Source organism: Cupressus sempervirens, chromosome 10 (assembly GCF_028749045.1).
Source record: "Cupressus sempervirens isolate cs-2001-9-10 chromosome 10, ASM2874904v1, whole genome shotgun sequence".
Lineage (NCBI taxonomy): Eukaryota > Viridiplantae > Streptophyta > Pinopsida > Cupressales > Cupressaceae > Cupressus > Cupressus sempervirens.
In genome coordinates, this window is record NC_143127.1 from 966,735,919 (window position 1) to 966,760,319 (window position 24,401).

At 31.9% G+C, this 24,401-nt stretch overlaps 1 long non-coding RNA gene across 1 annotated transcript in view; it reads right to left on the reverse strand.

The window, feature by feature from the left end:
• Window positions 1-7,273: 7,273 nt before the first annotated feature.
• LOC149537193 (uncharacterized) overlaps window positions 7,274-24,401 on the reverse strand; it is a 170,983-nt gene continuing 153,855 nt past the window's right edge. The window contains exons 4-5 of the long non-coding RNA XR_016358044.1: window positions 12,967-13,041; window positions 7,274-7,532 (exon numbers count right to left, since the gene is read on the reverse strand). This is a non-coding gene — a long non-coding RNA (uncharacterized LOC149537193). The remainder of the gene's footprint in view (window positions 7,533-12,966; window positions 13,042-24,401) is intronic.

Genomic DNA, 24,401 nt, shown 5'->3' on the forward strand with positions numbered 1-24,401 from the left:
AATGGGAGGGTAAAGGCACAAACCTATGTCACCCTTTTACAAAGGGAACAGCTAACAAAAGTATAATTGTCCACCTTCAATGATATAAAATTGGTATTATTATTTAGAATTTGAAAATGAAGTAAACTAATGAAAAGTGTAGAAATGGATGAAGTTTAGGATTATAATTTTTAATAATTATTTAGAATAAGAGATGATTTATTTCATTTTTTTTAATGATAACTTTTTTGTTGCTCAAAAATGCTAGAAATCAAGGGTCTAGTTCCCACCGCAAAACTAAACTTATTTCCCTTTGATCTCATATTATGTTATAGATAACATATGTAGCTAGAACAATCAAAAATTAAAATGTCTTTAGACCTATATTTTCTCTTTTATAATGATTCAAACTTCAACCTATTCAAATTGATAGTTTTCATCTCCCACCACATTTTTCAAAATTATTATATTCCAACGAAAAGAAAACTTATAGATTTTGAAAGAGGACTCTCTCCTCTAGAATGTCATATAATTTTTAGTTTTTATTGATTTTATTTAATGTTTTTTTCTTTCTTAAAATTGACATCTTCGCGAGTGTTCAAATATGTACTTGTAGAATTTTTATATTACAAAATACTATATCTAATTAAAAAACTATGAACTCTATATGTGAATATTCTTGACTTTGAGCTCTATAAAATGGTGTTTATATGCTATTAAAAAAACATCATAAAAAATAGTAAGAGTTATTGAAACGTCATTTTTTTGAAATAATTGTATTTCTTTAGTAATTGGATACTAACTAGTATAAAACATGTATTTAATAGACATTTCCAATTGGAATAGTGTGAGATTATATATAACTTAGCTAGAATAAATTTATCAAGATCATATGTTTGGAAAAAATTGAGTTTTAGACAAAAAAAATACTCAAATTCAATCATTTTGATAAGTTGGCCAGAAGGTGACATAGCTTTGTACTTTTACCCAGAAACCAGAGATTTTTTTTCCTTTGACTTTGCCAGAAGTAAAAAAATTTACCTTTGCTTCCTTGTATCACATCTAGATAATCATGAATGAATGAATTGAAAGGGTTGCGTTCATAATCATATCTTGTCACTCAAAGTTTTGACAAGCTTAAAAGTTTTCAGCTAAAAAATTAAAGAGAAATCAAAGAAAAGAAAAATACAATTTTTATCAACATCATCACCTATAGTAAAATGTTGTAAGAGGTTATTATTTTTTTGTTATTAAGGTACTTCATGTGGTTATGAATCCTTTTTTCATTAGGTTTCTTTTCCAAATTTCAAAAGGAAGGTTGGGTTTCAAACTTTTATAAGCATTATTATAATATATGATTCTCATTACCTGTGATAACCACCCAACTTAACTAGAAAGAATGCTACAGATTCAAGTGCCCATTTCTTACCTTAAATTTGATCGGGTCCTATCTATTCCTAACTTTATTATTCAGTTGAATCAATGATGTGTTTAATATAATATATTTGAAATGATCACTTTTGAAATAGAAACTATGAGCACCCATATTAGATATTTTTCATACATGAACCTACATCCTAGTTTATGAGCACCATAGATCAACTCAAATTATATTGTTGCTAATTTTACCAAGACATTCCTCCTCAAGATTTTTAAATCTCTCATGATCCATAAAATGAAATATCAAATTATTCATAGGATGTTACTAATTTTCCTCTATCCTTACTCCTACAAACCACATATCATTTTGGGGTATTTTGGGATTAATTTGACCATCCATTTAATTATTAGGAAAAAAAAAAAATTGAATAGGTCATCCCTAAGTGGACTTTTTAATTTGGTACAAGGGACTAAGAAAATAAAGTTGCACTTCCAAATAACATAGTTTGAAAGAACCAACAACTACAAGACTACAAGAAAAGAATATCCTTCATACTCCACTTCCCCCCACCACCCATGGTAAAATCTAATCAATCATTGGCTAATAGAGAAGGATGGTTGAAGAATCTATGAGGCATTAGAAGTACCATGCCAAATAATCCTCCTACAATTATTTGTATGAATGCAAACACATTGAATGTAGAACTTGATACCATTTGGTGATTTATAGAATAAAGATAAGTATATAAGAATAATTTAAATAGGATTTCCTACCTTAAACTATAGTTTAATAAAGTACACTATAGTCCATGAAAGATAGAATGAACTTTTCTACCTAGTGAAATAATATATAGAAAAATACTTACTTATTTTCCTTAATTTTTTGTATACTCGGTTAACACAGAAAAAATCTTATTAGTAGTGCTATAAGATAGGGGAGAAAATCATAAAAAAATAAAAAAATTATTTTCATAGAAAAATTTGTAAGGAATGATACCTATAAGTTTATTCTATGTACTCCTATTTTTTAGATAGTGATTAAACAAACGAAATCCATCATGATGACAAGTAAAGAAATGTCTTCAAATATTTCATGTTCATCTTTGGCATATGTCTGTGTAAAGATGTATGTAAGACATTGAAGCATGTCAAGTATGCAATGCTCTTTTCAAATATTACAAGGGAATGATAGATTTTCCACTATAAAATATCTAATATATTTCATTTCCAAAATAATAATCAAGTACAAATTATATAGTTATTCATTCTTGCAATTGATTATTCTCCCTCTCTACAATTCTCTCAAACATTGCTAGCTTGCCTTCTGAATCTAGTATCTTGCTTCTTTATTTGTTTCATATGCCTCTTTTGGTCATAACCATTAGCAACAAAATGAATCACTTCAAATATTTTATCCTCATATTTTCATATGTTTATGAATGATGCATGTAGAAAATCTTCAATGTCAAAAATGCAATTTCTTTTTCAAACATTAGAATGGGATAATAGATCTTTCAAGATCAAGTTTGCAAAATATTTCATATATCCAAAATAATAATCAAATAAAAATTATGAATTTGTTCATGTGCATGACCAAGTATTCTCACTCTCTTAAATTCTCATGGACATTGTTAGCTTGCCTTCTAAATAGTAACATGCTTCTTTTTTGGTTGTGTTCTCTTCTTTTGGTCATAATCTTTAGAAAGAAAAGGAATATCCTCAAAGATTCTATCCTCATCTTTGTCCTATGTCAATTAAAAGTTGCATGTGTAAACTATGAAAGCATATTGAGTATACAATCCGTTTGTCAAATGCTACAAGAGAATGGTAGATTTTTCAAATTTGAATTTGTCAAATAATTCATATCATAGATAATAATCAAATACAAATTTTAAAATTGGTGATACCTGTGGGTAATTATTTATCATGTCTAAAATTGTCTTAAACATTGTTAGCATGTTGTTTGGATAGCTTCTTTGGTTCCTCGTGCTTCTTTTCTTTTTAAATTTAGAGACAAGCAAAAGAAAGAAAGAAATACTCCATGGACCTCTTATTGCATCCTCATTAAATGAGGAGGATTGAAAGATAATCCCACTCCCATACTTAGAGTGTGGGAGTAAATGATTCCTCCACTACATCAAGCATCATAAAATAAGGTTAGCCCATAATAAATCATTTCATCAATTTATAGATACATTGATGGCTATAATATCTCCTCCTAGAATCTACATAACTTATTTTATAAATTGTCTTTCATTTGCAATAAATCTCTGCTAACATCCATCAATATAGGAATAATTCAAAGTGATTTTTTGTAGGGCAATAGCATATTACTTTAAGAAATACTAGTAATTTATTCATCCCTAATTGATTTCTCTAATGACCTCTCATGGCCGTTTTTGAGTTTGAGAAGAACCTAAAGTTCATCATCAACTTTGATAAAGTTCTCATCAAATTTTTTAGAGTAACTTGGTTTGTGTCTATAGAACTTAAATTGACCATCTCTCTTTTATCTATTATCATTCTAAGAAAACATGATAATGCACAATATAACATAACCACCACCCTTTATCTATGATAGTTCTAAGAAAACAAGGTACTACATAGTAAAACATTGCCATCTCAAATACTACATAATAAAATATAATCATCTCTCTTTTATCTACGCTCATTCTAAAAAACAAGATACAAAATGCAAATAAAATGACAATCTCTCTTCTATCTATTACAATTCTATAATCCAGTAGAACTTAAAGTTTAACTTAAATAGCCATACATTCTCACAATAAAAAATATAGATATACAATATTATATATTTATAACTATAAAAAATTTGATTTTCTTTTAATTTAAATAATCTATTTAATAATAAAAATATATAAAATAAAACACTTAAATACTGTATTACACCAGTCCTATAGCTTTATTCAAATCAAACCACACAATAATTTTAACAATCTAATGGTTTCACGTTATAAAACACAATTAAATAGAGATAATAATGTTTGCATATGTCCCAAGCATAATAGTATAGTATATTTGATTTAGAGGAAAGTCCAAGCATTTCTGGTTTTCCCTGTCCCATTGCAGCGATTAACGTCGCAGCAGTGGCTTTCACAGAGAAGACCATCGCAGGGACCAGGGACAAGAGCCTCTTCTTCTACCTCTGCCATTTCCATGCCCACCAAAAATGCAGTTATTATCACCGCGCAAAACAACAATTTCATTGCCTTTGCCATTTTTTCCTTTGAAAACTGTTGTGGAAAAGCTCTAATGCAATCCAATTTATAGAGCAGAATTACAGTGGAATCCGCCTCTCTTTAGACTGGAGTTTCCGAAGTTTCTGACATATTGTTTAAGCTTGAATGGTTTCCGTCGATTTAATCTAGAAATTTGTTGACCAGCACGTTGCATGCATTTAAACAAATTTTAAAAAATAGGAGTCCAAGTTTCTTCTTGTTGTTATTAAACCATTTTCATATACCGCTAAACCTGCCCCCGTCATCGTAGCAAAAGCATCACAATTGCGAAAACACCAACGAACCAAAGTTGAAAAAAGGAGATAAACCCGATGTTGGGGAGCGAGTGATAATGTTGGATTAGAGTTCCAAGCATTTTTCCTTTGATTTAATCTAAGAAAGAATTTTGTCCAAGTTCTATAAATAATAAGCACCTTGCATACATCGGTATAGAAATCGGTCAAAACTGAAAAGGAGATAAACTATTAGGGCACTTTTGGTTACTCAAATATAATTTGGGAATTGGAAATTTGGTGTAACAATCTTTTTTTTCAGGGCTTAACTATCAACTAACATATCAAAGAAATACAATTATTACTTCATATTAGTTATGTTATATGAATGAGATTAACGATTACAATCACTTAAACAAAAATCTCATAACTAACAATTTAAGATACCATCAATGAATTTATCAAGAAATTTAAAATCTATATATTGAGAAATTTAAAATCTACATAACATAGAATTCAAAACCGAAAACTATTTAGGGGTGCTTCTACAAGAGTCCAGGTTAGTCCATAAAATACCTTTTAAGGAACAAATACCTATGTACTATTCTATTATAATGACAAATACCAATATATCATTTAGGGCATCACATACTACTGTATCAATTAGGGCATCTATTACCATTGGATCATTTAGGGCATCAAATACTACTATATCGATTAGGGCATCAATTACCATTGTATCATTTAAGGCATCACATACCACTGTATCAATTAGGGCATCACATACCACTGGATCATTTAGAGCATCAAATACTAGTGTATCAATTAGGGCATCAATTACCATGGGATCATTTAGGGCATCACATACCACTATATCAATTAGGGCAATAACATTCAGTTAGGAAAATACACTCATATTCATTATTCAAGTAAATGAAGATAGAGATAACAATCCATCAGATAAACCTATCTTTTGCATATAGTTATATTTCATGTTCAATTGGAAAATCAACCGATCTAACTAGTTACCAATTATATTGATGAGAAAAATTTCTTTCAATAAAGGAAAATATTTGAAATGATGATATATATATCAAATCCACTTTACTTGAATAAATATCACAAAAGTAAAATACATGTTACCAATAAATGTTTGAATGCTCAACTAATCTTCGTCAAATACATGTCTTGACATTTTATGGAGGGGGGAACATTGTCAAGGGCTTAACCACTCAACCATGGACCTTAAACTTATCCCCTACACTTTCTCTAACTAAAAAAGCCCTCCCTACATAGAATAGACATGGAACACTTTGTCAGTCACTGAGCATACTGGTACTTAATCCCACCAGTCAACTTGACAACATAATAAATTAAGTGGATATGCATGAGCTATTTAATGATTCTTTTAAAAGTAATAAATTCAATGAATCGCTTTTGATTATGGTTTCATGTTCTTGCAGATTTTCTTTCATCTTTTCACTAGATTTCTTGATTATCCAGTCAAGTGAGTGGTAGGTGTTCAAATCCTACAGTAATCCAACTCTTTTACCAAACCTCAGCTAATGTAAATAATAATATAGTTCCATTACTATCATAATACAATTCTTATGACCTGTGACTTCTTCTAAAGAATTTACAATCAATAGATTGACATTGGGATCCGATTCGAAACAAGAGACATCTTGGCATAATAATACATTTGATTTAGACTTAATCAAAGAGAAAAGGATTCATCGAATATGCAAATTGATATGCAAGCAACAATGAGACATCAAATGAATTCTTGCATCTATAATTTTGAGTGCATATATAAAGCAATGTGAAAGGGAAAAGTGGATAACATAACCTGATCACTAAAAGTATGAAGCTCGGTTTGATTTCCATACAGCTGGCTCTTTTGAATTACATATCCAAATACAAAGCCTATATCAGATAAAAGGCTCTGACTTGGCTTGTCCTCCAACCAAATGTAGCAAATAAGAATAATGAGAAAAAGAGGGAACCGGAAATAATAATACAGAACTCTTTATTTCTCTATTCTTTTGACTTGTATGTAAAGGATAATACCGATAAATATAAGATGACAAGTGTTCATTCTCAACTCTTGCAAGGAAAGAAATAAATATAAAGAAGAACTTGAAGGTTACTTAATCACAAGGATAAATTATAAAGTTTTATTTATTTATTTATTTATTTATTGATTTTTATTTATTTATTTGCACATGTATATATTTAGAATGGTGGCATCATATTTAATATTTATCCAAAGTTGTACCTACTAAGGTATGCATATCTAAATATGTGTATCACTTAAAAGATTATTTTATCTCCATATCTTCTCTAGGTCTATGCACATTTATACATATCTATTTTAACAGATATAAAAGCTTGTATAAATTAGTACTATGGTGTCACCTTATTTGTATATCTATGTGCATGTACATATATGTATGAATTATATTGAAGTGATGATAAGGTCAACATAAACCATTAAAGGTATGTACTTTGATTAAATTAAAGTGTTTAATATTTTAATAATTGTCCATTAGCTCATGTGAGTCCAATGTATGTATCATGTTATGCAGTCACTAGGTCCTCAACCATAGTGATTCAAGATTCATACCCTTTTGCCCAGTGATGGTGATGCTCTTGTGCTCAATTTTTTTCTGAAGATGCTTCCTCCCCTTTGACGTGCTCCCTATGAAGAATTTTTTCACAGTTAAATCATATTATCATAACAAGTTATTAATCATAAATGATTATAACAGCTAACCACCTTTTCAATTTCCATGAATTTATGGTAAATAACCAACTATTTGAAATAGATTTAAAATATCATCATAACGGTTAAATAACATGTTATCTTCACATAAAATTATAATGACTGACTATCTTACCATTTCATAGGATTATAACAAATTTTAACTATCAATTGACTTCATGTAAACCTCAATGGCTATATGAACATTTTAAGTTGGGTTAAAATTTGGGATGTAAAATATCATTCCCCTTGTATTTCATCATCCCCAATGAACCTGAAATTGTAACAACCATTATAAAAGAGCATTTAAAATTGGGCCAAATTTTGGGATGTAACATATCATTCACCTTTGTGTTTCATCATCCTTGATGATCTCTGTAATTTTAGACACTAAAAGAATATTCCAAATACAAGATGTATATATAGTATCTATAGAAGTTGTGAAAGTCAACTTCACAGTTCGCTAAGACCACCTGCATGCAAATAACCTATTGAAGAAAAACCAAAGAAGGAAAGATAGGGTTTGCAGAAATTCAACAAAGTGAGAGAAAATATATTCCAATAATGAAAAATGAAATTGTTGTACAAAAATACAATAGGAGAGCATGTTTATAAAGGCCTCTAGGAAGCTTCTAGAATAAGCTAGAAAGCACTAGGAGATAAGTATGACAACTAAGCATACGTCCACGAAAAGTGGATTACCCTCCAAGTAGGTAAGAGGATAAGTATGGCAAGGTGTTGACAACATTTACACAAACTTCTGTGTTGTCAACAAGTCAACCTCCTAAGTGACAAATGCATTTAACCTATGTAAATGTAAGTAAAGCATAAATAATAATTATTTACTCTAACAGTATCATGATATCATTTTTTTTTCAAAATTGAATCAAAATCTAAATCATGATAAAATTCAAGGTCTATTATCCCTTTACCTCAATGCTTCCACAAAAAATGTCTACATGATATCATAAAATAAAAAATGAAACACACACTCACCTGAGTTTACTTTACTGTACTTGTGGTCATATCAGTATCACTTGAGTTGATCATGTTTTAGGATATTCTCTCTCATATTCCTATCTTACTCATGTAGACCCTCACCTTGTCATTAGTTCAATTCTCATATTGATATCTTCATATAAGAGAGTTTTCAATGTTCAATAATTAAAAGTAAGACAAGTATTAAAAATTTGTAATTCCTCAATGAACATGTTCTAGATCATAACTTGATCATATAATTTAAATCACTTATACACACCATCTGGCATATGGTACTCATTAATGAGTAGATCATCCTTCACAAATCACCTAAAATGGGTTAGTGGATCCATGTTTTTCTATTTATGTAACCTCGTCCTTCATGCCCATCTTATCACAATAATATTTCATTAGAATAATCATCTCATGATAGAATCTATATTTTATCTCTAAAATAATATAAAGCAGCTCAGTATGTCTTGTTATTTTCTTATTATGAATTCAATATCGCATGTGTATTATACATGTATAACAGTGCATCAAAGGGTAAAAATATGATATACTATGAAAAATCATCATACATCCAAGCAAGATCATTAAGGTTATGGTGAACATGGTACTAAACTATATGTATCTCAATCTCTTGGCACTTGGATTACATGCCCACATGCAATTCTTGAGATGGGATGCAATCTTGATGCTTGTATGTTTTGTTCATTGTATTTCAATTGTGGCTTAGACTCTAAGTCCACAAAACTCTTACATTTCATGGAATTCTAACTTTCATACTGAATTTTTTTATCTCAACCCATAATTGGGTCATGGATTGATCATAAGCATCCAAAACAAATTTACATAGGGTTCTTATCGAGTAGATCATCTAGGTGTTCTCGCCAATTGCTTGTATAATTTTAGGGATTTACCCTTCTCATTCATGTGACTTAGGCTTCCATGTCCATCTTATCACTATAATTTTTCAAGGAAAAACTCAATTCAAACAAAAGTTTAGATTTATAAATAGTCATTGATAGTTTCAATTATGCAAATGTATTTACTCCATGCTGGAGCACAAAATGAACTTCTTGTTGTTTAATCAACATCATAAAATTAGTATTTTCATATTAAAGAATTCTCATAATCATGGTTTATCATTTTATTTTCCCTTTGGTTCAAGTCCAAAAATGGATAACAAAATATTAACTACCATTTCAAAGAACAAGAATGTAATTGCATAAAGTATAATGCTAGAAACATGCAATTGAAAATAGGTATCTAGTCACCATCAAGATTTAGATAACATCATATCAAGGTTATGGAATTGGTTTGTATTGTGCAAGCCTCGATATTTGAACATAGTTTAATCTTCTCATTATGTACTAAGAATGGCCCTCCCTCTTGGGATAAGGCACATGTACCATTTTGGTCGTGTCATCTGAGCATACTAGTATTTAGAATGCTTGCTCAATCATAGGAAGGCATACTTGATTAATTGGCACCACCAACATCTTGTGATCAAATTAGGCAAGCATGCCTCTAAATGACCTTGGCCAAGGATTTAGATGGGCAAATGAACAACCCGATCACCACCGCTCGACTTGCTAATCATGTTATTTTCCCTAGCACTGATTCATCTTTATAATTTTGTAGTTTATACATATGTCCATTTTATATGGACCACACCATCATCTCAGCCCTTCCCTGCTGCTCTGGATGATTTCCCGATGTAATTTTTTCAGCTTGATTGTAAAACATCCAGTTATGTAAAATAAATCTTTTTCAACATTACATTCTCAGTTTCTCTAAAATAGTGTTAGGTCCAAGGTTTAGTGTCAAACCCAATGCTCTGATACCATATGTAACAACCTCTTTTCTTGGGTATCAACTATCAACTAACATATCAAAGAAATACAATTATTACTTCATATTCATAGAAAGATAGTTATATCAGTTATGTTCATGTGAATGAGATTAACAATTACAATGACTTAAGGGCCCGTTTGTTTGCTGGAATTAACCTGGAATAGGGAAACGAGAATAAGAAAATTGGAATAAATCTATTCCAATTTTGGTCCAATGCAAGAATAAATCTAATTCCAAAAAATACTTGGAATTCGATTTATTCTCATTTTGGGCCAAAATTGGAATAGATTTATTCCAATTTTCCTATTCTTGTTTCCCTATTCTAGGTTAATTCCAGCAAACAAACGGGCCCTAATGGAAATCTCATAACTAATAATTTAAGATACCATCAATGAATTTACCAAGGAATTTAAAATCTACATACTCTAGAATTCAAAACTAAAAACCATTTAGGGATGCTTCTACAAGAACCCAAGTTATTCCACAAAATACCTCTCAAGGAACAAATACCTTTACTACTTTATCATAATGACAAATACAAATATATCATCTAGGGCATCACATACCACTATATCAATTAGGGCATCTTTTACCATTGGATTATTTAAGGTATCAAATACTGCTATATCAATTAGGGCATCAATTACCATTGGATCATTTAAGGCATCACATACCATTGTATCAATTAGAGCATTGAAATTATGATTGGATCATTTAGAGCATCACATACTACTGTATCAATTAGGGAAATAACATTCAGTTAGGAAAATACGCTCATATTCATTATTCAAGTAAATGAAGATAGAGTTAATAATCCATCAAATAAAGATATCTTTCTCATATAGTTATATTTCATGTTCAGTTGGAAGATCAAGCAATCTAACTGGTTACCAATTATATCAACAAGAAAAATTGCTTTCAATAGAGGAAAATAACTAAAATGATGATGATGATGATGATGATGATGATGATGATGATATATATATATACAATCCATTTTACTTGGATAAACATCATAAAAGTAAAATACATGTTACCAATAAATGTTTGAATACTCAACTTATCTTTGTCTGATGTACATCCTGACATTTTGTGGAGAGGGAAAACATTTTCAGGAACTTAACCACCCAACCATAGACCTTAAACTTATCCCAACACTTTCTCTAACTATAAATGCCCTCCCTAGTTTGAATAGACATGGAACACCTTGTCAGCCACTGAGCATCCTAGTATTTAATCCCACCACTCGACTTGAAAACAAAATAAATTGAGTGGACATGCATGAGTTATTTAAGGATTCTTTTAAAGGTAAAAAAATCATTGAATCACTTTTGATTCTAGGTTTATGTTCTTGCATATTTTCTCTCACCTCTTCACCCTCTTTCTTGGCTATCTAGTTGAGTGAGTCCTATGTGTTCAAATACTAGAGTAATCCAACTCTTTTACTAAACCTCATCTAGTGTAAAGAATAATATAGTTGTATTACTATCATAATACAATTCCTATGACCTGTGACTTCTTCTAAAGAATTTGCATTCAATAGATTGACATTGGAATCTGACTGGAAACAAGAGATGTCTTAGCATAACAATACATTTGATTCAAACTTAATCGGGGAGAAAAGGATTCATTGATAATGAAAATTGATATATGGTCAACAAGGAGACATCGAATAAATCCTTACATCTTCAATTTTGAGTGCATATATAAAGAACTATGAAAGGGAAAAGTAGACCACATAACCTGATCACTAAAAGTATGAAGCTCCATTTGATTTTTGTACAATCGGCTCTTCTAAATTATGTATCCAAATGCAGAGCTTATATTAGATAAAAGGCTATGACTTGGTTTTTCCTCCAACCAACTGTAGCAAATAAGATTAATGAGAAAAAGAGGGAAGCGGAAAAAATAATGCATAACTCTCTATTTCTCTCTTCTTTCGACTTGTATATAAAGGAAGACATTCAAAAATTATAAAGGCTACGAAGAATTTGTTTTGGGTAGTTATAAAAAAAGAAAGAAAGATTGTATTCTTGAACCACAAATAAATATAAGATTCCATGTGTTCATTCTTAATCTTGCAAGGAAATAAATAAATATAAAGAAATCAAAGGTTACTTAATCACAACGATAAATTATAAAGTTATATAAGTGTATATATATATAGAATGGTGGCATCATATTTAATATTTATCCAACATTGTACCAAGGTATGCATATCACCTAAAAGATTATTTTATCTCCATATCTTCTCCAGGTGTACACACATTTAGATATATGTACTTTAATAGATATAAGCTTGTATATATTAGCATTATGGTGTCATCCTATTTTTATATCTATGTGCACATACATATATATGTGTATTATATTGAAGTGATGAGAAGGTCAACATAAACCATTAAAGGTATATACTTTGATTAAATTAAATTGTTTAATTTTTTAATGATTTCCAATAGCTCATGTGAGTCCAATGTATGTATCCTATTATGCAGTCACTAGGTCCTCAACCATGTTGATTCAAGATTCATACCCATTTTCCCAATGACGATGATGCCCTTGTGTCCAATTCTTTTCTGATAATGCTTCCTCCCCTTTAGCATGCTCCCTACAAAGAATTTTTACATAGTTAAAACATATTACCATAAAAATTTATTAATCATAAATTATCATAATGGCTAACCGCCTTTTCAATTTTCGTGAATTCATGGTCAATAACCAACTATCTAAATTTGCTTTAAATATCATCATAATAGGTTCTAGCATGTTATCTTCATATGAAATTATAATTAAAACCATCGTACCATTTCGAAAGATTATAACAAATTTTAATCATCAATTGACTTCATATGAACCTCAATGGCTATATGAACATTTTTAATTGAGTCAAAATTTGGGATGAACTATTTAGAATTTTGGAAGTTGAAAACTAGATTACAGTTTTTCATAACTCAATTTGAGATTGTTTAGTTCACCAAGAATTCATAATGAGAATAACATTTCTTCCTTTTTGTTGCACATTTTTGGATTTGGAATAGCAACCCAAATAAGCATATTGACATAAGAAATGAGATTGTTTCTACAGTATAACTCTTTGATTTTTCTCAATGAACCAAGGGATGAACCCATTAAGATCATAGTAGAAGAGATCAAATGAAACTAATGATGACACATTTTCAAGCCAAGAGCATAGTTTAGACATAAATGCTAAATGTCCCTTCAAAATCTCACTCAAATTCACCTATCAAATTTTTGGACCTAAATCTTTCTCAAAACATACTAATTGGCCCCATTCCTTACAAATTATATCTATCTATTAGCACTATCACTCAGCCATAATATTCTTAGTGACCCTATTCTAGAATCTCTCAACTATTTGTCTAAGCTCTGATATTTCAATGTATGCATTAATTATTTATCTAGTGAGAATCCAATAACCATAAGAAAATCCTCATCTTTGCTAACCTTAGATATTTCTTACAATGATCTTCATTTAGGAAGACTTCCTCACTAGCTAAGCAAAATGGATATAAATACCCTACATCTAGCCGCCTACAGCATTTACCAACTTCCAAAATGGTGGAAACCCCTACTATGCTATGGATGTTAGCATAAGGATGATTACTTAAATGAAGGCAAATGACATGGGATGTATGATGATCCCATCCAATGCCCACTTATTGAGATTTTCTGAAACCATCAATTGAGATTCAAATCTCTGAACATGTTAGCCTCTCTCTCAAACATTCCAGCTATTTATCTTAGCTATTTGCAAACTAATGAATGTCCACCCTCTATTTTTTTTATTTCACCCATACTATGCAAACAAGTCAAGAAAATCTCAATATTTTCTCATCTCAATTCATATGTAATCCAAGTTTTTGGCAAATTGGAATTAAAATGGAAAACAGAGAAATTCCACCTATTTAGATGGAAAACCAAATCTTGGATTTGAGGGTAAATGGGGATACAATATTTTAATTTTTTTCAATACCAATTCTGATTTTGCACAACCAAATAGCTTATTAGAATTTTTTAGGAACTACAAATGTCAATTCCTATTCAAATCCATGAACCTAACAAGCCCTTATAGTGTTCTACTAAGATATATTGTCTCCCACCGAAATGTTATTTTGTCTATTAATTTATCTTATATTTAAATCTCTAATTTATTATTTTCTTTTATAAATGTATTCTTTTTATTTTCTTTTATTGGGTGACTTTTGATTTATCTTATATAAATTTCTTGGTTTTTTCTTTTCTTATTCTTTTATTAGATATCTACTATTTTATCTTATATCAATTTATTAATTTATCATTTTCTTAGCTATATTTTTTTTTTTATGAATAGTCATTTTCTATTAATAAATTAATATACTTGTTACAAATTCACAAAAAAGAGGTCAGGGGATACAAGATCACCCCATGAGAGTTCACATGGCCATAGCTGGAATCAACAACTATTCATAAAAAAAAAAATTAAGTAACCCCTCAAGCCACCAAAGTAGTGTCATCCAAGGGAGGTAGCTCGTCTCAATCATTGAAACCCTAGTCATCCTTAGGATTAGTAGGTGGACTAGGAACAATCCAACCATCAGTAGTGTCATCAGGAACCTTGTCTTTATCTTTTTCCTCTACCTGTGGTGGAGGGATAGCGAAATTCAGGTAGAAAGTCCACTTTCTAGAAGCAATAGGAGGAGCACCATGAGGGGGAGCCACTAGACCTAGGGACCATCTAGAACCACATTGAGGCAGAGATGTCAAGTAGCAATGCTTCCAACCACCATCACCACATGAGAAGAGTGATGGTGGGGAGCTTGTGAGTGTGGTATGTTCAAGTGACGAATAGAGGAGTTGCACCCCTGATGGTGGCCCCTAGGTGGAATATGTTTAGTTGAGACATCAGAGGCACTCTAGAAACTATAGAGGGTTTTTTACCCCAATGATTGAGTAAGTCCTAAAAGTGGGCCACCTCCAAAGCCACTTTGTTAGCCTAGACCTAAATCTGCATCATGACATTATTACAAATGCATGTTTTAGTGTACATAGCAACATTGGTATCAAGAAAACTATGAGTAAAAAGAACAACATTTTTATCCTTCCGTAAAGTAAACAAAGTTCTCATCCTAAAGATATTCCATATCTAGGTAAATTTTTAGGGATCCTAAAGAATCACCCAACACAACCATATGCCAAGAAAAGGGTTTTGTCCTAAAAGGCTTAAAGAAATCATGTATCTAGTATCAGTATTTTTGAGTACACCTACAGAACCAAAAAAAATACAAAAATGATTTTGGTTGCCCACAAAAAGGACATTGAGCATCAAGAACCCCAATATGCTTGAGTCATGGCCCAAGCAAAAGCCCTCGAAAAAGCAAGCACTGAGAAAAATGGCAATCTTGGGCTCAGAGATAGCACTTCAAATAGTATCAAAACACATCCTCTAGTGATCAAGAGAAGACTACAGACATCATCATTGATTGAAAGTATCCACCATGGGAAGATGGGGAGAGAGCCATCGATACCCTAAGCTTGGCTTGTAACTGGTGAAGGGTGTTACAGGATACCAATTCCAGTCCTTCCACTAAGGTTGGATAGATTGAATTCCCACCTTGTGAATTAAATGATCTGGTATTTCACAGAGCAGAAGATCAAAATTCTATCGATTTGGATGAGCAAGATAGAACTGAACTTGCATATCCTCCTAAGATATGAGACTCATAAAGACCCTAGAAAAGAGGTCTTTAGGAGTCTTGATGTCATGTTTGAAAAAAATGAAGAGCACTAGCACCTTGAGTCTTAGCTAGAGAAACACCTTAAATGGAAAACAGTGAGGACCACCAAAGGTTTTGCTAATTCAGAGAAAGCCCATCACCAGCCTAGAAAAGCCAAGGTGTGACAGCTTCCCAAGCCTTCCATATGCTTTTGATAACAAAAGAGCCCTAGCTATGAATAGGTTCCCATATGAACAAGAAGAGTTTGAAATCCAATCCCCTTCCATGTAGGCCTATTGATATAAAATTTGTAAGCGATGTAGTGCTGAACAACTTATTCGAATCTTCTCCTTGCTCTGACCAACACTAGTTTCCAAGCTTCATCACCAATGATAGCATGACTAATCCACTTAACAAAGAGAGTGATCCCTTGCTTCTGAGTGGAAAGAAGGCCAAGAGCTCCAAAGTCTTTGGGGAGACAAAAAAATCCCAGACAACTTGGTGAAATCCAAGGTGATCAGAACCAAATTCCCAAAGAAAGTCATGGAGTAAACATTTCAACTTAAGTTAAGAGGCTTTGGAATGAGCCCAACATGAGGAGTAATAAACATTAGTAGTTGCCACCACCTTTGACCAAATTTGGAATTTCCTCACAATATAAATGGGTTTAGTAAGCCAGTAGTCAAGGTTTTTTTCAATTTTCATGAGCAAAGCATTCCACAAGTCCACCAGTGAAGCTTAAAAAACAAAGGGAATGCCCAAAAAGTGGAAAATATCCCTATGAGTGACTTATTTCTACTCAAATTGAGCAAGCCAAGGTGGGGCTAGAAGAAAAGATTACTTATGACAGAGCATCTCATGTCATTTAATAGTCAAACCAGAAGCTTGACAAAAGGTGTCCAAGCATTGCAAGGCATTAGCAATGTTCTCTTGGTCCCCCAAACTAGTGAGAAAAGAATCATCATCAAAGTGCCCATTGACAATCTAGGAAGAAGATTGAAGCAAGGAAATTCCATGAACCAAACTAGAAGAAATAGAGTGGTCCAGTAAGTAACTAAGCCCTTTAGCAAAAAGAACATACAAAGCTAGAGCTAGAAGGAAACCCTGTCAAATAGATTGAAAGAGCTCAAAGGCTTCAAATTTAGAATTGTTAAAGGTAATACAAGCATTAGCATCTCCATAAATTGAAGAAAGTTAGGGACAAACCCCAAAGCCTAAAGCATAGCCAAAATATAGGGTCATTCAATTCGATCATAAGCTTTGGCAAAATAAATTTTCAAAAACAAAGTCTATTGATTGGATTTGCAAGCCTATTTCATGCCTTCCCAAATAGCAAGATGTTGTCAAGAATATACCCGGACTTAATAAAACCAGTTTTCTATGGCCACACAATTAAAGGAAGGAGATGTCTAATCTTAAGCAGATAATGCCTTAGCAATGATCTTGTATGACACATTCAGCATGGTGATAGGCTAGCAATTATAAATATCCTCAAGGTCACCATCTTTAGGTATGAATTTAATGGTTTTGTTGTTAATAATGGCTCCTAGGCTCTTAGTATGGTAAAATTCCATATATACTTTGTACAAGGCTTGACCTATAGACTCCTAGAGGTCGTGTTTGTAAAATTCACAAGGGAACCTATCACACCCAAGGGACTTGTCATCCTCCATAGAAAAGATAGCCTCTTTGAGGTCCCATATGGTGAGAAATTGCTCACAAAAAGCTTGTTGCTCAACTATTAGGCAGTTTGGAGTAATATAAATATACTTTTTGAGAGCTTTCTCCTGAGAAACCAAATTACACTACAAAGCAAAAACATTTTCATAATGGTACGAAAAAGCTTGCAGGATGTTAGGGAGATTGGAGAGAATAGTATTTCCCTATTTAATCTTTTTAATCCCAACTTTGGTATGGCAGGCTATAAGAGACTAGAAGAACTCTTTAGAAGCTTCATCACTAACCTCCAACCAATGGAGGTGAGCTTTGATTTGGACACCCCAAGCAGATAGTTATCCACAATTTATTTATCATGGCAAAGTTTGGCAAGTTGGATTTGTAAAGTAGCATCAAATGGGTTGAGGGTAAGATCTTCAAAAGCCTTTCTAAAGGCCTTGGTATTAGCTTCATAAGACCATTTTCTAAAAAATTCCAATTTCCTCCCATAGATGTCAAGAAATCTAGTAGTTCTAGTAATAACATCATTCCACCATTGAATCCAACTAGTTTGAGAGTGAGGACGTGGCTCTAAATTCCAAACACATAGGATGTGAGCAATAGTGGAAGAATGTGTTAGCACCAACACATTGAGGAAAAACTATGTTCTAATAGCTCGTTGGAGAGCTCTTTTCCAAGAAATAGAAAAATAAATGGGATAGTGGTCTAATAATGTCACATCTGACAGAGGAATGACAGGTAACTCTCAATCCTTGGAAAAGGAAAAAAAAAGATTGTGCATTAATCATAGCATGATCAAGATGTTTTAATATGTGGTTAGAACCAACTCAAAATTTAGACCAAGTGTGCCAAACCCCACTCTACTAGTGGCAGCTAGTATTGGGATCAAATAAGCCCAATTTATTGTGCATGTAGTACCACACTTCCCTTTCCCCAGGTATCTAGCAAAAAGGCAAAATGCCTTCTTTGTCAGAAGCCATCTCAACCATATTAAAATTACCACATTTTTAAAATTAGTTTATTCTATTAGTTTAACCTTTCTTTTTATCATTATTACACATGGGGAGAAGTAACTAGATGTTACAATACACAAGAATACTTTAATCCATATTGTTATGAAGGTGTGGGCACATTCACTGATACTATACTTTTTGTTAATGAAGATTTATGTCAATTATCCTCAAAATAAAAATTATAATAATAGAGGTTGTGTTCATGTTCTATGCATTGATCTCCAAGTCAAGTAGCACAACCTTTAGGAAATGAGGGACTATATTGTGTATCCTCAAATTATTTGTTAGGACTTGTTTTGGGATTTTATTCTAGATAATTGATTGTAAGTGTGTTGAAGTCCACTATAAATTACTCCTTTCTTTATTCTCTTGTAGTCCATTCTCTACCAGTGGTTCTATTTTTTATCACACCATATCTTCCATCACTTATCATGGATAAGACAAGTGTTGAACGAAAAATACACAATTCTTATTTTTGAAATATCCTTAAGTTTTTTTTAACATAGTAGAACTTGTCTTAGCTTTGAGAGGGTTAGAATATTGGGATGCATTAGTTTTAAAATCTCAAATAGATTTTAGCAACTTTATAATTATAGAGATCGGGGGGTAAACTATAAAGAAAAAATATGATCTAAGTATTTCCTTCATGCACTATGTCAATAAGCTTGACTCAAAATACATCATGAGAAAAAAACAAGAACATGTTTTGTAACTGCTAACCATTTTCAAATTCAACTTAGACAATAATTTTAATATATTAATATTCAATATTTTCTATATCAATAAAGAAATATTGACATCTCAATATTTAACCATAGTCATTATAATGAAAATTAGCCTCCATTTTTGTTCAACAAAGGAAACATTTTTTGTAATTCTTACATATAAGTTGCAATATTAAATATCTATATTTCTTTCAATCTTCAATAAAGTTTGAGCATTCAAAACAGGGGATTCAACCTTTCTAGGTTTGAGTATAATTTTTAATTTGTATGTTTTTGTTGATGTGTGTGAAGATATATAAGTCTCAAATGTCAATTATAGCTTTTTCTATGTTATTACTACATGTATTATCAACTAGTTAGTATAAATGAGGTTAGGCCCATATTAATATTTCTCACTAAGTTGATAATTCTCAACATTTTCCTACTTTATTTGTGTTATCTTGATGGATGTTTTTAACTAACTAGAAAGAGAGAATTCAAAATTGAAGATAAGGTTGTAGAAATAATGAGCAGAAAGAGTAGAGAGAGGTTGCAAATACTATAGAGAGAGGGGGGGTGGGGGCTAGTTACTTAGCCTTGCAAAATATATAATTTTTTTTTACCTATTATTGATGTGTTGGATTTCCCTAGGAATATTTCAAATCAATTATTATTGATTTCTTTGTAATGAAAAATAAAAAATTAGAAAACGGTAAAGGTGCTTCAACAAATTATCGATCTATCCTAGGACCCCTTATGACCCCTTAGGACCCTAGGTTATGACCCCTTAGGACTCTTTTCTATACATTAATATATGGTAAGGTATCATAAGAAGTCATAAGGGGACCTAAAACCCATTATGACCTATTACCATACATTAAGGGGTCACAAGGGGTCCTAGGATAGAATAATAAATCTTAGGACCCTTTAGGACCCCCCTACGAACCTCTAGGACTGCTTAGGACCCCTTACCATACATTAAGGTTTAGTAAGGGGTCATAAGGGTCCTAGGGTACATTGGTGAATCCTAGGACCTCTTAACACCACTTAGGACTCCTCACCCTATGTCTCCCTCTCCGCTCCTCACCATCTCTTTCCCTCTCTCTCAATCTCTTCCACTACCTTTTTACCTCTATCTCTTTACCTCTCCCTTTATCGCCCTTTCTCTCCCTCTCCCCTTCTCATACTCTCTCTCCTCCTCTATTGTTTCCATTTCCTTTCTCTCTCCCTCTCCCCTTGTCACCCTCTCTCTCCCTCTCCCCTTATCACCCTTTTTCTCCCCTTCTCACCCTATCTTTCCCTCTACCCTTTTCATGTCCTCTCTCTCTCATAATTTTTAGCCTCTCTCTCTCTCTCTCTCTCTCTCTCTCTCTCTCTCTCTCTCTCTCTCTCTCTCTCTCCCCTCTCCCTTTGGGTAAACCCACAATACTAGTTACACTTTTTTGAAGGAAGAAATTCCTCCAAAAATTGGAACACTAGAAATTTTGAACGGGGAGTTTCGATATGAATCCCTAAGGAATTTTGATAGAAAGTATCCCTTTTAGGTACTTTCAAATGAAATTACTTCCTTTTTATCACATAAAATGTATGAAATACTTTTGATAGAAGTTATTTACTTTCAAAGCTACCCTTCTTATCTCAGTTCTATACTATCTCTCTCTTTCTCACCCTTCTCACCCTCTCTCCCTCCATCATTTTAATCCCCCTCTCTCCATCTCCCATTTTCATGACCTCTCTCTCTGTCTCTCTTCCTCTCACACACACCCTCTTCCTTTTTCCATCATCTCTTTATCTCTTTCTCCCTCTCTATAGAAGGGGAGGGAGAGAGGGTGAGAAGTGATGAGAGAGAGTAATGGGGAGAGGGAGAGAGGGAGAGAAGTGGAGAGGGGGAGGGGTGAGAAGTGGACTGAGCAGGGGGTGAGAAGTGGGAGGAGGGAGAGAGAGGGGGGGGATAACAAGTGCAGAGAAAGTAAGAATGATAAGGGGTGAAAAAGAAAATGTGACACATCTCATATATGTAATACACCATATATAGTATGTGTCATATGCACACAACCTAATTTTTACACATGTATTTTTTTTTCATATGGTGTACATCATATATGAAGTGTGCCATATGTGGAATACTAAAAATGGTAAAAAGGTAAGGAATCTATGATTGAGATCCACTTTTTTATATTCTATCTATTTTTGAATGTGAGTTGACAAATATATACATTTCATGGTGTTGACTCTCACAAAAGAATATTCTATAAACTTGTCACCATCTTTCAGTTTGAAATTCTACTTAGAAATAGAAGATTCAATTATTTTTGAGAAAGATTGATTATTCCAAGTTTTTTATTTTTAAGAAGTGAAAAAGTGAATAAATACTTTTTGGTTTACAATTGATATAATATGGACTTGTTATTTTTATAATATTACTTACTATAATATATTATATTATTATTATATGGTTATTTTCCTAATCTCTATATTATGTCATTTTTTGATAATATATCTTTAATCATGGTAGATAATTTCCTATTTTTATTTAGCATGAGAGATGTTGGGAGAGGACATGCTAATTTTTGTGGGGAATTCTAACAGTCCTAACTCTCATTAATAATAATAATAAGAAAGTGGGGTTCAAGCATCCTATTTTTTAACTAATTTTGATTATGCTTTTTTAAAACTCTTTTCTACAAACGATTCAATCGATTAGGTTCTATAATGTGATCTTTTGCAATTATTTAAATTGGAAAAATAAATAGAATTAATTTTAAATTTATGATTATAAATTGCTTTAAATCAATATTTAATTTAATTCTCATGATAGTTATAAACATTTTTATTTATGAAAATTTTACTATTTTCTAAACTGTATCTAACATATATTTTAAGAATTTTATAAGTGTAATTTGATTAAGGTACAATTACTTTAGATTAATCACTTTGTAATAATGATTATATCGAAGTATTAAATAAGTGATCATATTGAATTTTAAAGATGGAAGAATGAAGTAGTGTACACAAGCTATCATGGTAGGTGTTAGTGTAAGGTGTCATCTAGATCAAATAATATTTATGCAAGAATATGTGCTTATGAATCAAAATTGTCAAAGGACATCTAGTGTAATGACGAACTCTATAGTGTGGGCACCATAAAAATGCTTTGTTCAAATCTTCTACAATATAATTGGAAAAAAAAATTGTCAAACATACATGTTTTATTAAAATTAAGTACTTTCAATATGTATTTTATTGAGTTCAACTATTATTTCAACATTTTAAACTCTATGACAAGATTCAAGAGCATCAATGTCATCATTTTGACATGAATTAGTTGTTGGGTAACCTTGTTTTTTATATTGAAAGAAGTCAAACAAGGGGGATAAACCACGATAAGAACAAGAGCAAGAGCCTCAAAAGCCACAATTACCACACATTAATGACAAATAAAGAGAATCACAAACAACAAAAAATTAGCCAAACCCTTCCCTTAATATCAAAAACATCCTAAACAACTAGTAAAACATGTATAAAATACTATCTAACCACATTCTATTGAGAGTATTAAAAGATCTAAATTCATCATGGTTGCATTAAATTTTTTCCAATAAACTAAAAACTAGAGTAGAATAACACACAAGACTAGTCTAGAATAGATGATCCCCAAGGATCCATTCGATAGAATTGAAGAGAAAAGAAAAAATAAGAAACAATAGCACAATAGCCATTACGTTGGAAAGTAGCAGCTACATCCAATCATTAGTCAGGAAACCTAATAGCTACTTGGTAGCATTGCCACTAATGTCCTCCTAATTCTCCTTAACCTACTAAAGTGGACACAAAGTAAATTGGCAAAATAATAAATTACTCTTGAAGAAAATTTGGTTGTCTTAGTAAAAGTCTTGCCCAAAATTTCTAGCTCCTTTTTAATTTTACTTGTCTATAATGTTGGCCACACACCTTGCACATGAAATAATTTTTGCCTTACTACCTACATCAACAACACAATGCATGTCTTTAATATTCCTCATGTAGTTCTTAGCAATCCATTTTTATTTCTTCTTGGAATGAGAAGGGGGAGTAGAAGTTGTGGGAGAGGTATTCTTTCTACCCTCCTACGTAATTGTAGTAAATCCACAATGTTCATTTTGAGACTAGCATATACATGAGTGCAACTAGTGTTATTATCAGTATCCTCCTTTTTTATCTTATTTTTTCATAGTCCTTTGACCCAAAATCATCCTCGTCTTCCTTGACATATCTTTCCCTCATTATCTTTCCTCGTCTTCTATTTGATTCCCTATGTAATCAACATGCAACCAATTAGAAAAATGGAATGGTAAAGAGGCAAAAAGAATGAATCTTAGTCATAGATTCATACCTAATCCTAAGTCACAAAATCTTTATAAGAAGATCAAAGCCCCATAATTCAGTAATGATTAAGAGATTGGATGTGATACATGTGAGTGAAGAATAGCAGGAGAAAAGGGGTGAATTGAATTGAAACTATTCAAGGTGACTTCGAAGAAGGACAAAATTGTAGAACCAGTTAGCAGAACAGAGGATTAGCATTACAACAATTACATATCATATTAGTGAAGATTAGATCGGACTAAACAAGGATCTGAATTTAGCAATACCAGATTGTAAGTAACCAAATCAAAACATTCTACTATACTCTCTAATAATTGTATCAGCAAGATGAAATCCTATGGACTTAGGTTGGTTTAACAACCATTGATAAATCCTTTAACAAGGTGACATTCCAAGTGAATGTTCTGAAAATCCTTTAAATAGGTACACTTCTAGCTAGGTGTAAAATCCGTTAATAGGGTAGGATTTAACAGTCCTTTGTAAGCCTTTAACAAG